Source organism: Pinus tabuliformis, chromosome 2_2 (assembly GCF_031772625.1).
Source record: "Pinus tabuliformis cultivar Carrire ecotype Pingquan chromosome 2_2, CPIR1, whole genome shotgun sequence".
Classification (NCBI taxonomy): Eukaryota; Viridiplantae; Streptophyta; class Pinopsida; order Pinales; family Pinaceae; genus Pinus; species Pinus tabuliformis.
Genome location: NC_142300.1, coordinates 803,363,141 through 803,379,575, shown reverse-complemented (window position 1 = coordinate 803,379,575; position 16,435 = coordinate 803,363,141). Strand labels below are relative to the sequence as shown.

General features: G+C 47.5%; 2 non-coding genes and 1 pseudogene across 2 annotated transcripts in view; all 3 read left to right on the top strand.

Moving 5' to 3' along the window:
* Positions 1–10,768: 10,768 nt before the first annotated feature.
* On the top strand, positions 10,769–12,536 carry LOC149195350 (18S ribosomal RNA; annotated as a pseudogene).
* A 2,666-nt stretch (positions 12,537–15,202) lies between these two features.
* Positions 15,203–15,356, top strand: LOC149195349 (5.8S ribosomal RNA). Its single transcript, XR_016255288.1, has one exon. It is a non-coding gene; the product is annotated as a 5.8S ribosomal RNA (ribosomal RNA).
* Positions 15,357–15,603: 247 nt separating this feature from the next.
* Positions 15,604–16,435, top strand: part of LOC149195348 (25S ribosomal RNA) — a 3,409-nt gene continuing 2,577 nt past the window's right edge. The window contains exon 1 of the ribosomal RNA XR_016255540.1: positions 15,604–16,435. This exon is cut by the window's right edge and continues 2,577 nt beyond it. This is a non-coding gene — a ribosomal RNA (25S ribosomal RNA).

Sequence of the window (16,435 nt, the reverse complement as noted above, 5' to 3'; positions counted from 1 at the left end):
ATAGGGAGCCCCAGGAGTTGTAGCATTATTGCTACAATACCGGATCCCACCATCTTTTTGGTGTCGTTGCCGGGGAAGCGTCAGAGTATTAGTAATTGTTGCTTTTCTTCTATTTTCTTACTCTTTCCTTCTGCTAAGTAGTTTATTTCATTTCCATTCTGCAAAAGTAGCATAGACATTTCCTGCTTTCATAGATTAGCATTTCCTGCTTTCATAGATTAGCATTTCCTGCTTTCATAGATTAGCATTTCCTGCTTTCATAGATTAGCATTTCTTGCTTTCATAGATTAGCATTTCCTGCTTTCATAGATTAGCATTTCTTTCTGCAAGCGTAGACTAGCATTTCCATTCTTGCAATTTTATTTGAGCAAAGTAGATTAGTTCTTTCCTGCTTTCAGTTTAATTCTGCATCTTTCATAGTTAGTTGTAGATCAATCTGTTTCAGTTTTGCAGGTACCAAAGAAAAAAAAATCAAAAACAATCAAAAGAAAAAGAAAGTCTTTTCCATTTCATGCCTCGTAGGAACCGAGATAGATCAGGCAAATTCCTACCAAACACCCCCACCACATCACTGAGTCACCCTTCTCTCTTCTTTGGTGACAGTGACCCAGAAGAACCTATAAGTGAACATCCAGATATATACAAAGATCCTATAGTAGAAGAAGAGTTAGAGACCACTCCATCTGAACCTATGGCTAACAATAGAAGAGAAGATGAGAGAATAGAAGGTGCCTTCCCCATCCGAGAGACCAATGGAGAAATGAAAATGAAGAACATTAGCCCCTCCGCCTTACCTCACTTCCATCGACTGACTACTGAAGATCCTGATACCTTCCTGTTTGAGTTTATTGTCCTCTGTAGAACCTATGACTATACTGAAGATGAGCAAAAGCTGAAACTCTTCCCTTCAACTCTTAAGGATGCAGCATTACGCTGGTTCATGGGCTTACCTGGGAATAGTATCACCACTTGGGCTCAGATGCAGCAAGCTTTCAATACCAAGTACAGGGATTATTGTAGGTCTAAGGAAACCAAGGGAGAAATCTTTAGGATGACCATGGGAAATGATGAGTCCTTAGAGGACTATGAAAAGAGGTTCCAACTAAGCTATAAGCAGGCCAAGTGCACACTTGATCCTGAATCCCTCAAGTTGGTCCTGCTCCGAGGAGTCCCTGAAGACCTCTTAGATACCCTTCACATGTTAGCTAGGGGGGACATTTACCAACTGCCTTATGAGGACATCAAGACTGTGTTTAGAAACCACTCCAGGGCAGCTAGGAAACGAGGTAGGGGAAACCTCCTCTCAACTAGTGTCCCTTTCTCCAAACATGAGCTTGCAAATCAGCTAGAAGATCTCAAGAGTGAGGTGAGACAGACCATTTCCATGCAACTGGACACATTCAGAATCCAGCAGAAGAAAGAAGAAGCTAAGAGAGCCTTGGCTGTCTTCTGCCCTAGGTGCACAAGGAGACACCCTAAGAACGAATGCCCATTGCATTCGGTTGAAGTATGTTTCGTTTGTGAGGAGGACCATCCCACAAATCAATGTCCAACCTTACCTGGGTTTAAAGCCATGTACCAAGGGACAGAAGCTCCCACTGAACCTCTCTATTACCTCAACCAAAGGAGGCCACAAGGATCTAGACATTATCAGCAGGGGATGGAAGGGGCATCTCAAGCTTACTACAGCCCCAACCAATCGACTCCTATGCCTTCCTGGGGTCCCCCTGCTCATCCTTCATGGTCCATGCCTCCTCCATGGTCTTATCCACCTCAGTACCCTACTCAACCTACTTCTCATTCATATCATTCACATGCCCAGCCACAGCCTCAATGGAATGCACCTCAGTCGGGGTGGAGGCCCCTATACAACACTCCTCCTGCCATCTTGCCTCCACCACCAGTTCAACCTCAGCCATTACCTCCTGCCCCTCCAAGGAAACCTCAAATGCCTGCTCAACCGAACCCGAACCCCAACAATAGACAGGCCTAGCAGGTATACACTGGGGAAACCTCATGCCCTACCTATGCTGTGGAGATCCAGGAGATCAATCTTCGATCTGGAAAGACTCTACCAGATCGCCAACCTCCTCCCCTAGAGGATGAGGAAGATAAACAGGAAAGTGAACCAAAGGCTATTCCACCTTTTACTGAGAGACTAACAGCCACCACACAACCCAACCCAGAGGAGGATGAGCTTCTGGGTGAGCTCAAGCAGTTGTGTGTAAAAATACCCCTTCTCCAAGCCATCAAGGATGTGCCAATATACAACAAACTGGTTAAGGAGAAGTATTTCAAACACCGAGGCAGGCGGAAGAAAGATGCTTCAACCATTAATGTCATAGGACAACTGTCTGACCTAATGCTAGGACAAGTCATCTGCCCAAAGTACCTAGATCCTGGAAGTCCTGTAGTAGATGTCCACATCAATGGCACCATCATACCTCACACCTTGATTGATCTGGGGGCTGCCATTAATGTGATGACCAGGGATACCATGCTCAAACTCAATCTTCAGGGTTCCTTGAGGAAGACCTCGACAGTACTGCAATTAGCAGATCGCTCCACCGTGACTCCCGAAGGGATTGTGGAGGATGTCTTGGTCTCTATTGACTCTTGGGAATACCTTGCAGACTTCCTGGTTCTGCAACCAAAGGCAAAGCTTACTGGATATCCTCTCATTTTGGGAAGGCCTTGGTTAGCTACTGCAGATGCTTACATAAGTTGTCGTGCAGGAAACATGACCATCAAAAATGGTCCCATGTCCAAGCAGCTAGTCCTATACCCTCCTGCCCAACCCTCCTTGGAGCATGACTTACCACTCTGGTTGGAAGAAGGAGAGAAAGACGAGGTGTACTCAGCACCTCTGTGCACCTTAGAGACCACTAGAAGAGACCCCCCAACCGAGGATGACTTGATCGAGACCTTGATCCAGAATCCACCTTCCAGTGCACTACCCTTAGAGAAATTGGTGGAGGATGCCCAAGCTAGCACTTTAGTGGATCTTTGTACAACCAACCCTGTCACTCCCAGAGTCAAGAATGTGAAGTTTAGCCCTGAGAGAACGTTGAAGATCAGCTCCTCTCTATCTCCTTCCCAGGAAAAGGAGCTGTGTAGCCTGTTGGCCAACCACCTAGATGCTTTTGCTTGGAGCTATAAGGAAATGAAAGGAGTCCATCCTTCAGTCTGTACCCATCATATATACATCAAAGAGGATTGTAAACCGGTTAGGAAACCCCAGAGGAGAATGAATCCAGCTCTTAAGGACATTGTCAAGGAAGAATTGCAAAAACTGTTGGATGCAGGATTCATCTACCCCATCTCAGATAGTGAATGGGTGTCCCCTCTGGTGTTGGTTCCCAAGAAAATTGGGAAATGGAGAATCTGTGTGGACTATCGAGAACTGAACAAAGCTACCAAGAAAGACCATTTCCCTCTACCTTTCATAGACCAAGTGTTGGATGGACTGGCAGGAAAGAAGTTCTTCTCTTTCCTGGATGGGTTTAGCGGGTACAACCAAATCCAAATCAGCCCGGAAGACCAAGATAAGACCACCTTCACTTGTCCTTGGGGTACCTTTGCCTACCGAGTTCTTCCCTTTGGGCTGTGCAATGCTCCTCCTACCTTCCAGAGAGCTGTTTTGAGCATCTTCTCGGAACTGGTCCATGATGCAGTGGAAATCTATATGGATGACTTTACTCCTTATGGGGCCAACTTCCAGGAAGCATTGTCCAATCTGGGAAAAGTCCTAACCGAATGCATTGAGATGAACTTGTCCCTTAGTCCTGAAAAATGTGAATTCCTAATGACTGAAGGGACCGTGCTAGGCCATACCATTTCTTGCCAAGGGTTGCAGGTGGATCCTAAAAAAATTGCTCTCATCAAGAGGGTTCCACCTCCTCAAAAGGTAAGGGATGTCCGGAGTTTCTTGGGATTAGCAGGATATTACCGGAGATTCATTAAATATTTCAGCAAGCTAGCCTCGCCATTGTTTGGCCTGTTGGCAAAAGATGTGGAGTTTAAATGGACTGACGATTGTCAGAGGGCTTTAAATGAATTGAAGGACAAGTTGGTGTCAGCCCCAATCCTGAGGCGCCAGAATCTGTGTGAACACAGACAAGTTACCCGTGCCATCTGCCCTGAGGTAAAATTGCATGCAGGTTGCAGATGTTCTATGGAGGAGAGGAAGCCTCTCAACTCAAAGCCAAGGGTCCTTATCATGCTGTCAAGGGACCTCACCAGCACCTCCTCCAAGGATACCCATGCTTTTTCAAGGTATGTGCAATTTTATCATGGTTTGAATCTTCTACAGGAAGATGCAGTCTTTCTACAGGAAGATGTGGATTTTCTACAGGAAAGTGCAGAGTTTCTACAGGAAGCCCGAACTTTCTACAGGAAGCTCTGTGTTCTATAGGAAACTTCCTGTAGAAGTTTGGGACGGCCCAGAATTCATGTTAAAAGGAGATCTAGTGACCACGGATCGGTTTGGACGCATGCAAGCCTCTGTTGGCACCCTTGCACATTGCTGTTACCTTGCTCCACCATCCTTATCGACATGCAACCAAGTTCCCTACACCAGCAAAGCAGATCGATGAGTTCTCGTGGGAAAAGCCATTTTCAAAGATAAGCAAGTGCTGAGATCTCATACCATAGGCATCAGAAGCTCCGGGAGCGTGATCGAAAGGCCAGATCCTCCGTCGTGCAGCATGCACCCAAGGAGGAAGAACTGTTACGAGACACCCCGCAGGAATCCTGTAACAGTTGAACCTGCTAGAGTGGATACCATTCACAGCACCGCCATCTGCAATAAAACGTGGGCGCATGCAACCAAAGCATCCACTCCATCGTCGGCAGCCTGTAACCATGAGCCTCCGGGTCTGTGTAAGTTCGCATGCAGCAGGTAGATCCACTCACCATCGTCCAAAAACTGGAAAAATTGTGTGTAGCCACGCAGGTAAGTGTCTCGACCCTTCCTTCCATCAAATCACATGAATTTTACTTTGAATTGTTTGCACAGCGTAAAAGTGAATGGTTGAGCGGCCGTATGGCCAGTCGACTGGCCACGTCGGCTAGTTATGGTATAGTTGGATGTTTGGGTGCCGGCCACGACAAAGAGAATGAGCAGCGCGCACGTGAGAACAATCCCGTCGGAAGCAATGAGTAACAGAAAGAGGCGGCGACAGATCTGTGGGAATGGATGAGGTAGCAAATGAATACGCAGGCGAATGATGGATGACGTCGCCCAACGGTCCGGCGGGGACAGCTCACCCCCCGCGCCACGGATTGCGCCGATTCAAAATCTAATCGGCTAGATTGTGCGCATACATTTATCAACCACCACTTCAAACTCGAGTGGCTATTCTGATCTCTTCTGCACTTTGATACGCCGAGCTTTTGGCTACCAGAACGCCGGTGAAGCACACCTCGAGCACAGGCCAACTACAGTCCTCCCCGAAATTTGCGCACTGCTCCTACAGGAACACAGTTTCTACAGGAACGCAGTCTCTACGGGGACGCAGTTCTACAGGAAGGCGGGTTCCCCACGAAAAAAAGGTGACAGAAAAAGGTAACCCTGAAACTCTTCATGCAATTGGTTTTCAAAGGTGGCAGGATCATCGTCCATAGTCTGGTCATAAAGATATCGGTGAGATTGTTGTTTGTTGTGCCTATATTGTCGTTCTACAGGATGTCAGTGTAATTAGACTGTGTTGAGATCCGCAGAGATAAATTTTGTGGATTATGTGCATGCTCTGTCTCAATAGACCAAATCTCTTTCGCATTTGCCACCTTTAGTTAAAACAACCGTGTTCATCATGCTGGGTGGGTTTATTAGACGAGAACCCACTGATTCAGCCAAACTAAGGGAAAACCAGGAAGTGGTAGAGCTCTTCACACGAGCACAATGGATGTATTTTTGTGATAAGCTGCAGGGTTACGATGATGAAGTGGCCGAAGAATTCTTGCAGGCTCTGAGGCCGAAATCCCAGACACTGGCCACAGTGAACTTCAGAGGTCTAAGCCTCAAGCTCACCCCGCAACATATCAGTCGGATCACTGAACTTCCGATGGGTTTGCCATGGGATAAGGAAGAAAGAAAGTTGAGCCAGCAAGCCAAGAAGGAATTCTTTCCACCTGAGGAGGAATTCTCAGAGGAAAAAAATGGGGTGCGAAGAACGAGTCTGTTGCCACCATGGAATGAAGTCAGTTTGCAAATCATGAAATATATAACTTGTGAAGGCCGTTTTAGCATCGTGTATGCATATCACGTTCGGTTGCTCACTGAATTGAGGCACCGGATTGATCTTCCTGTAGAACAAAAACTGAGCATCCCTTATTTCCTATTGCAGTCTCTAATGGAGTGTGCCATAAAGCTGAAAGAGGGCATACCGGATCAGATAGCCCACCATGGGCTGATAAAGATTCTTGTGGAAGATGCGCTGCATTCATATAAGGTTCCCCTCTCATGGGAATCCTTCTGGAATTTGACAAGAGATGGAGACATTAAAATGTTGATCGAAGAAACGGGTTCTTCCAGAAGTGAGGAACAAGAAGCAGTGGCCGAGGAAAAGAGAGGAAAAGGCCAGAAGACCCTGACCACAGTGCAGAAGAAAGAACAAAAGAAGAAGCATGAGGAAAAGGATGACAAAGAAAAAGGTGGCACACCTATCTTGTTAGCAAGAGAAAAGAGGCTGAAGAGCAGAATGGATAAAGCTGAGGTGGTCCACGTCAGCCCAAGTACCTCCTCAGCACCTGCAACCAAAGCAAAAAGCAAAACTCAGGCAGCTAAGCAAGCAAAGGTGGAGACACCTGTGTCTACAGGAAAGCAGAAATAGGCTTCTACAGGAAGCCCGAAAACAGAGACAAAGGCTTCTACAGGAAGCCCGAAATTGGAAAAAGGGGCTTCTACAGGAAGCCCGAAAATCATTGAGAAACAGGCTTCTACAGGAAGCCTGAAGACAGAGAAAGGGGCTTCTACAGGAAGCCCGAAGATTACCAAAGTAGGGGCTTCTACAGGAAGCCCGAGAGTGGCTAAACCCGGGTCTTCTACAGGAAGCCCAAAGTTGGTAAAGAAAGGATCTTCTACAGAAGGCCCGGAAGTGGGCAAAGCAGGGTCTTCTACAGGAATCCCGAAATATGAAAAGAAGGGGCCCTCTACAAGGAGCTCTGAGAAAGCAAAACACAAGAAAGAGAAGGTTGGTATTCTCGAAAAGGAGGCAGCAGCTGCGCTGGCCACCCTCAATACACCTCCAAAGCCGAAGGAGAAGAGAGAGAGGGAGACCCCTCTACCATCTGAAGCCAGGAGAAGTAAGAGGATAAACACGGGCAAGCTGCAGCCTCCACCTAGCAGCCAAACCATTTTAGGGGATGTCCCTACTTCACCCAGTGCAAGAACCCCCTCTAAAACATCAGCCACCCCTGAGAGGGGAAGCCCAAAAATAACTTCCTGGACACAAAAAATAGGCCAATCGCCTTCCGAAGCCCGGCTCAAGGAAATGGAAAAGGGGGAAGAAGCGCCACCCTCGTCACCACCAGGGGCAGAAAAGGCAGGGCCAACAAAAACAGGAAAGGAAGAGCATGTTCCGGGCTCTAGTTCTCGGCCAAAGATGAGGAGCCAAAGCAAAGTTGCTCAAGGATGAGTAAATAGTTTAGCTGGGGGGTGATGATGAGCCCCAATTTTTGGTACAATTTGGGCTCATTTGGCCTACTTGCTTTGCTCAAACCATTCATCTTTTATTTCTTATGCATTCCTTTCTTGGTTTATTCGTGTTGTTTGTAGGAAGAAGGGTAGGCATTCTATCTACGTGACTAATACATGATGATTTCAGGTTTTTGGCATTAAAAGGGAGCAAAGACCACGAAAAAGGAGACAAGGAGACAGCAAGGTGGCACTGCTGGTTTTTAGGAGAGGATGTCCACAGCCTTGGGGACCTTCCTCGAGATTCCCACCATAGATCCGAGCTCCAACCAATCTCCCCACCGAGCTTAGAGGCAGCCAACCGTTCTACAGGAACAGCAGTTACAACTGTTCTACAGGATCAGTAGTTTAACCTTCAGTTGGACAGCCGAGCTCCACAAATCAAGGAAACCTGTTGGATTATCATTTTGCATAAATACTGAGGCCGTAGCCTTTGATAGGAGCTTTTTGAACTTTTGCATTACTATTGTAATTTCGAAGGACGAGCTACAGCTCGGTGTTGGTTGTTTTTGTAAGCCAGTTTTGGCATGACATCATATTTTTGGTTATGAATAAAGGTAGGCAGATTTGGATCTAATTCTGAGTTTTTAAGGGAGTTATAGCTCTCAGGTTAGGGCCCAACCTGAGAGCAATAGACCACCTCTGTGTTGTAATGTTATTTGCCTTTCGTTCCAACACTTTGTTTCTTTACTTTGACATGCAATTCGAATTTACAGTCTGCTGATTTAGTTTTTGTGTGATTGAGTAGTATTAGCTTATGGTTACTTTGCTTTCAGTTGCTTAGATTCAATAGGAAATTTGTAATACACAGGAGCTCCAAGAAAAAGGTTGTTAGAGATCACTGCCATCTCTGTTTAGGGATTGGGGTGCAGTCCATATCAACCACCAAAAAGAAACGCGGTCTTTTACTTCCATGCAAGCTGCAACATAGTCATTGAAGATCCATCCATGCACTGTTGATATTGAACCATACTTCTACATTTTCCATTCCATGCACAGTTTCTTTTCTCGGTTTTACATTGTTGTTCATAGGTTTAATGGCACAGGTATCATAGGTTAATAAATTCTCGTTTTTGGTGCAAGACATAAGTCATTTGTTTCATTTACACTGCTCCATATCATTCCACTTCCTTCCTCTTTTTCTTGACCTCTCCTCAAGCCCTACTCGGCCTCTGTCCAGCTCGTTTACCCTCCAACTCATCCATTGCCACGTAGCCTCATCTTTTTGACCTTTCGTTGCTGCCATCCTTCTAACCACCAACCAACTTCGTGCACTCATTCTCTGTCCTATTTCTCTTCCCCTGAGCCATCACAAGTTCCATCTCCACCTCACCTATCCACCCAAAACCATTCCATCCCTTCACCATCACCAAACTTCCACTTACATCACATCCTGTAGAAGTTAGCAGACTTCCTGTAGATTTCCTTAGTTTCCTGTAGGATCCCCTGCAGACATCCTGTAGAAGCCTGCAAACTTGGTTGCCGAGCATCTGAATGTTGTAGACCTCTGTGGACTAATGCTAGGGACCCTCTGGGACCTCTCCTAGCCATCCTGACTTTTCCCAAGCTTTCTCTCCCTTCGCACCACCTCTGCACAGCCAAACCCTAATAAGAGACAAATTCATAATCACTCCATCACTTAAGCAAAAATACAAAAACAATGTTCTCCTTCATAGAAGTAGTTTGAATTCATGCATTCCACATCATTAGAAGTAATGGCATCCTTTTTAGACAGTTGCACTCTCACTATTGCATCATAGAGGTTAAACTAGTCAGATTAGGGTTTACTAGGGTTTCCATGCTTTGGTTGGCTTTCAGTTCATTTTTGCAAAGTAGATCAATTTCCCTTGAGATAGCCTTCGTCCATCATTTAGCAAGCTTCTTCTGAGAGCATATAGAAGTTGGATTGAGCCCTAGCGGACTTGTGCCAGCTGACCAAGTGACAGCTGCGACAAGAGCTAGTACTTGTGCATACAGCACCGTCGCTTCCAAGTTTGTACGAACTACCGGGTTGATAAAATTAGAGATAGGGAGCCCCAGGAGTTGTAGCATTATTGCTACAATACTAGAGCCCACCAGTTGCCTATACATAGGTTGTGTGGGGTGCAGAGCTGCCCAATCCCTCCTCCTATTCAGATATGTGTTCTTGTATTGTGTAGCGACCCTCTTTATTTGCATTTATTTCCTTCATTTGCCTTCGCATCGTGGTTGCCACAGGCGGTCAAGTGATCGAGGTCCACCGTTGCTGTTGTCACGGGTGGACTCTTAGGTGGCCTCGGTGCATGGCGTGGAGGGTCGGGGGGCATTTCTAAGAGAGTTTGTGGTCTCGGTTGGTATTTTATTATTTCCTTCCATTTCCTCTCTGCATTGAGGCCGCTGCAGGCGATCATACGATCGAGGTCCATCGTTGTTGCTGTCCGGGTGGACTCCTAGGTGGCCCCTCTGCGGGGAGGGGAGGGGTGGGTTGGGGGGAATTTCTAAGGGAGGTTGCAGGCTCGGTTTGTCTTGTATGATTTCCTTCCTTGCCTTTGTGTCAAGGCTGCCGCAAGCGATCATCAGATCGAGGTCCACTGTTGCTGTTGTCCGGGTGGACTCCTAGGTGGCATCGCTGCGGGGCGGGGAGGTTTGTATGGCCTCTCTATGATAGGATTTGTGTGGTCGGTCGTCCTATTTTTATTTCCTTCCTTTTCCTTTACATCAAGGCTACCACAGGCGGTTAGGAGATCGAGGTCCATCGTCACTATTGTCCAGGTGGAATCCTAGGTGGCCTCGGTGCGGGGCGTGGAGGCCTCTGGAGACATTTCTAAGGGAGTGGGTGCGTGATCGCTCATTTTCTTGTTGGTTGGGCTGTGGCTGCAAACTCTGGAGTGGCCTTGGTGCGTTGTGGCTTGGCATGTTTGCCTATTTGTTCGCCATGTCCTTTGCATGTTGCGTGTGCTTCCTTCTTGGGATGCAAGAGGTACAAGGCATAAAAGTTTTACATGATATTTTGACATCTCTTTGACTTGATGGGTGTTCAGGTTGGCTCTCGGTAAGAGAGCACCCAAAATTCCCTTTGAAGTGGGAGGGTGCTACCTAGTTGATCCTGCCAGTAGTCATATGCTTGTCTCGAAGATTAAGCCATGCATGTCTAAGTATGAACTAATTCAGACTGTGAAACTGCAGATGGCTCATTAAATATGCTATAGTTTTTTTGATGGTACCATACTACTCGGATAACTGTAGTAATTCTAGAGCTAATACATGCACCAAGTCCCGACTCTTTGGAAGGAATGAATTTTTTAGATAAAAGGTCGGCGCGGGCTTGCCCGCTTCTCCGATGAATCATGATAACTTGACGAATCGCACAGCCCTTGTGCTGTAAATTCTTCATTCAAATTTCTACCCTATCAACTTTCGATGGTAGGATAGAGGCCTACCATGGTGGTGATGGGTGACGGAGAATTAAGGTTTGATTCCAGAGAGGGAGCCTGAGAAATGACTACCACATCCAAGGAAGGCAACAGGCGTGCAAATTACCCAATCCTGACATGGGGAGGTAGTGACAATAAATAACAATACTAGGCTCATTGAGTCTGGTAATTGGAATGAGTACAATCTAAATCCCTTAACGAGGATCCATTGGAGGGCAAGTCTGGTGCTAGCAGCCGCGGTAATTCTAGCTCCAATAACGTATATTTAAGTTGCTACAGCTAAAAAGCTCATAGTTGGATCTTGGGTCGTAAAGGTCGGTCCGCCTACTCGGTGTGCACCTGCCCTTCCTTCCCTTTTGTCGGCTGCATGCTCCTGGCCTTAATTGGCTGGGTCGTGGTTCCGGTGCTGTTACTTTGAAAAAATTAGAGTGCTCAAAGCAAGCTTATGCTCTGAATACATTAGCATGGAATAACGTGATAGGAGTCTAGTCCTATTGTGTTGGCCTTCGGGACCAGAGTAATGATTAATAGGGACTGTCGGGGGCATTCGTATTTCATTGTCAGAGGTTAAATTCTTGGATTTATGAAAGACGGACCACTGCGAAAGAATTTGCCAAGGATGTTTTCATTAATCAAGAACGAAAGTTGGGGGCTCGAAGACGATCAGATATTGTCTTAGTCTCAACCATAAACAATGCCGACTAGGGATCGGCGGATGTTGCTCTAAGGACTCCGGCAACACCTTCTGAGAAATTAGAGTGTTTGGGTTCCGGGGCGAGTATGGTCACAATGCTGAAACTTAAAGGAATTGACAGAAGGACACCACAAGGAGTGGAGCCTGCGGCTTAATTTGGCTCAACACAGGGAAGCTTACCAGATCGAGACATAGTATGGATTGACAAATTGAGAGCTCTTTCTTGATTCTATGGGTGGTGGTGCATAGCCGTTCTTAGTTGGTGGAGCGATTTTTCTAGTTAATTCCAATAACGAACGAGACCTCAGCCTGCTCACTAGCTACGCGGAGGTTCCCATTCGCGGCCAGCTTCTTAGAGGAACTATGGCCGTTTAGGCCACAAAATTTTGAGGCAATAATAGGTTTGTGATGCCCTTAGATGTTCTGGGCCGCACGCACGCTACACTGATGCATCCAACGAGTTTTTATTCCTGGTTCGACCATTGCAATTATTGGTCTTCAACGAGGAATTCCTAGTAAGCGCGTGTCATCAACCCGCGTTGACTACGTCCCTGCCCTTTGTACACACTACCGTCGCTCCTACTAATTGAATCATCTGGTGAAGTGTTTGGATTACATCGACGATGGCAGTTCGCCGCCATCGACGTCATGAGAAATTCATTGAACCTTATCATTTAGAGGAAGGAGAAGTCGTAACAAGGTTACCGTAGGTGAACCTGCGGTAAGATCATTGATAGCAGGGGTTTTCTTTTTTGGTTCAGGTTGGTTGGGCGTCGATTGCAATGTGGGACTTTGTGGTGCGTCTATATGGGAGCGGGTTTGGTGTTTGGCGGGAACATTGTTGGTTGCTTGTCTCAAGGTAATGCTTGTTTTTTCGTGTGTGCTTGCAAGCCATGCTTGTGCTTGTCCCACCCATCCTTTTTTTTTCTTCCCCCCAATGTGTTTCTGCAGGGGGTTCGGAAGCTTGTTTCTCTGGAGCCCTTCCGACGATCTGTTCAGCCGGGCATGGTTGCTGCAGAGTTGAGGTGCTTGGTAAATACGATGGATAAATTTGGACTCATTCGTAGCGGTTATGCTTGGTCTTTTGTTCGTTGGAAGGCATGGGCCAAGGGTTCGGGCTTCCATAGTTGGTTCTCTCGAAAAGGCGGTGGTGGTTGATGTGTTGCTTGGGTGAGATTTTTCACTGGTGGTTGGGTCGAGGGAGTGGTTGCGCGCGCGCCTGGTAGCTCAAATGTTCCGTGAGGGGAGATTTTTAGGGTGCGGTCAATATGGGATGGATGAAGAGTGGTTCAACCTGTTGGGCTGGCCACCCTAGTCCCTACCAGCCATTCCTCGACACGCCCTCGCGGAAGGGTTGGATGTCCAGGTAATGAAAAACCCATCCCTCGGTCTGAGCTCCATCAAGATCGCAATTTTCCCCGCTGACGGGCATGAGGGTGGCAATCTTATCTCATGCCTTAGCCGTTGAGGGAATTCCTCGTTCTCTGATGAGCCACTCCCCTTCTAAGGGAAAAAGAAGTAGTGGGTTGTTTCTTTGTTCCTTCCTTTGGATTGTGGGTTTTCTGTGGGACTTTCATCATTTCTTCGTTTCGTGGTTTGCACTTTGCGAACGTCCCTCTCTCTAGTGGCCTTGCACCATCGATGTATTTGTGGCCCGTGGCTTTCTCCAGTGTTGAGTGTCGGCCCGTGACAAATCCTCTTTGGAGTTTGATTCTTTGACCCCTGTTGACTCTCTCGCTGGAAAGGTTGTTGGGTGTTTTGTACACGGAGGGGTGCAATAGCGGGGTGGGTTTGTGTTATGGGCAGTAGTCTATTTGTCGTTTGAAGCCTTGTGCCACTGGGTTGGGGGGCTGTTTGCCTCTCAGTGATGTGCTCCAGACACTGGTCTCATTGTGGCCCTCGTCTTTTCTATTGGTCAATTTTGGGTTGTGATTTATTTGCTTGGTTGTTTGCTATGTTGTAAAGCTGGAAAGGGTGTTGTGCTGAATGCATGTGGGAGGGTGTGAAGAGGTGGGGTGCTTTTTTGATTGGATGCCTTGTTTGATTTCTTTTTGGTTAGCGGACATCTACTCAGCGTGCTGTTGAGCTTCTCTCTTTTCTTGGGATCTTTATTTCTTTGGTGTTGTTTTCTTCCCTTCTTCCTTTTGCCCCTAGCCTTACAGAGGAGAGGTGGGATTTTTGAGGATTGGTGTTCGAGAAGGACGAAAAGTAGTGCAAGTTCCCAGGGTGGCCACCCTAGTCCTTCTCGATCACCATCCCCTACAGTTCCCCCCTTTTTCCAAAGGAGCGGGGTTTGGGAAGCTTTTTCTTTGTTTGAGCCTCCCTTAGTGAGCCGGTAGCCACATTTGATATCTCTTGCTTTCCTGTTGTTTTCTTCCCTTCTTACTTTTGGCCCCTTATCTTTACGGAGAAAAGGTGGGATTGTTGTGGATTGGTGTTCAAGAAGGACGAAAAGCAGTGCGAGTTTTGAGGGTGGCCACCCTAGTCCTTCCCGATCACCGTCACCTGCAGTTCCCTCCCTTTTTGCGAAGGCACAGGGGTGGGGAAGCTTGTTCTCTGTTTTAGCCTCCCCCTGTGAGCGGTGGAAGCATTTGATATCTCTCTTTCTTTCATGTTGTTTTCTTCCCTTCTTCCTTTCGGCCCCTAGCTTTACGGAGAAAAGCTGGGATTGTTGTGGATTGGTGTTCGGGAAGGACGAAAAGTAGTGCGAGTTCCCAGGGTGGCCACCCTAGTCCTTCTCGATCGTCATCCCCTACAGTTCCCCCATTTTTGCGAAGGCACAAGGTTGGGGAAGCTTGTTCTCTGTTTGAAGCCTCCCCTTGTGAGTCGGTAGCCACGGTTGATATATCCCTTTCTCTCTTTTTGTTTTCTTCCCTTCTTCCTCGTGGCCCCTAGCGTTACGCAGAAAAGGTGGAATTGTTGTGGATTGGTGTTTCGGAAGGACAAAACGCAGTGCGAGCTCCTGGGGTGGCCACCTTCATTCTTCTTGATCGTCGTCCCCTTCAATTCCCCCTTTTGCTGAAGGCACGGGGCTTGGGAAGCTTGTGCTTTGTTTGTGCTTTGTTTTCTACCCTTTTCTTCCTTTTGGTCCCTAGCTCTATGGAGAAAAGGGGGAATTGTTGTGGGCTGGTGTCAGGGAAGGGCTAAAAGCAGTGCGAGCTCCCGGGGTGGCCACCCTAGTCCTTCTCGATCGTTGTTCCACACATTTCCCCCCTTTTTGCGAGGGCGTGGGGCTGGGGGAGATTGTCCTCTATTCGAGCCTCCCCCGTGAGGGGGTTAGACACCTTTTTTTCTCTTTCTCTCATGTGTTTTTCCTCCTTTTGCCCCTTGGCCTTACATTTGTTGTGGGGGGTGTCCCTATTCAGTTTTATGGCCGATTTTTTGGTAATACATGGAAACGACTCTCAGCAACAGATATCTCGTCTCTTGTTACGATGAAGAACGTAGCGAAATGCGATACTTAGTGTGAATTGAATAATCCCGTGAATCATCAAGTTTTTGAATGCAATTTGCGCCCGAGGCCTCAGTCGATGGCACGTCTGTCTAGGCGTCGCATCCCATTCAAACGTGCTCCCTGCAATATGCTAGGGAGGAGCAGACCTGGTCGTCCGTTCCCCATGCGGTGCGGTCGGCTGAAATACCTCAAGCGATGTTTCGTGGTGTGCGTCAGCGAGCGGTGATCTTGTCCCCTTGGATGGGCAGTCGGTGTTAGCCGATGCGGGATTTGTGTGGCATTGCTCGAACTTGCTTTGCTATCTCTTGTCCTCCCATGGGGTAGGTTAGATTTAGCTCCAACTTTGAGACCTCAGCTCAGGTGAGAACACCCACTGAGTTTAAGCATATAATTAAGCGAGGAAAAGAAACTTACAAGGATTCCCCTAGTAGCGGTGAGCGAACCGGGAAGAGCCCAGCATGAAAATCGGGCGGCGGCACCGCTTGAATTGTAGTATGTAGAAGCATCGTCAACGGTGGACCTAGTCCAAGTCCCTTGGAAGGGGGCGCCTGAGAGGGTGACAGCCCCATCATCCTGGGACCCTGCCGCGTCACGAGGCGTTGTCGGCGAGTCGGGTTGTTTGGGAATGCAACCCTAATTAGATGGTAAATTCTGTCCAAGGCTAAATACGGGCGAGAGACCGATAGCAAACAAGTACCGCGAGGGAAAGATAAAAAGGAATTTGAAAAGAGAGTTAAAGAGTGCTTGAAATTGCCAGGAGGGAAGCGGATGGAGGCTGTCGATGCATCTCGGTTGGATGTGGAATGGCTCAGGCTGGTCTGCCGCTCGACTTGAGGTGCAAACCAACACGGGTTGCTGCATCGTCACAAGCGCGGGTGGATTACTGCTTGTCAGTTTACCACTGTGGTGGTCGAGGAACAAAGCGTGCACCCTTGTGGCATGCTGTGTGCACCTGTGTGATCGTGGTGTTGGTTGGCGGGCTTTCCATTCGACCCGTCTTGAAACATGGACCAAGGAGTCTAACATGTGTGAGAGCCAGTGGGTTTGAAAACCTGCGAGGCACAAGGAAGCTGACGGGCGAGATCCCCTCTCTGTGGGGGTGCATCGTCGACCGACCTTGAGCTTATGCGAAGGGTTCGAGTGCGAGCACACTTGTTGGGACCTGAAATATGGTGAAC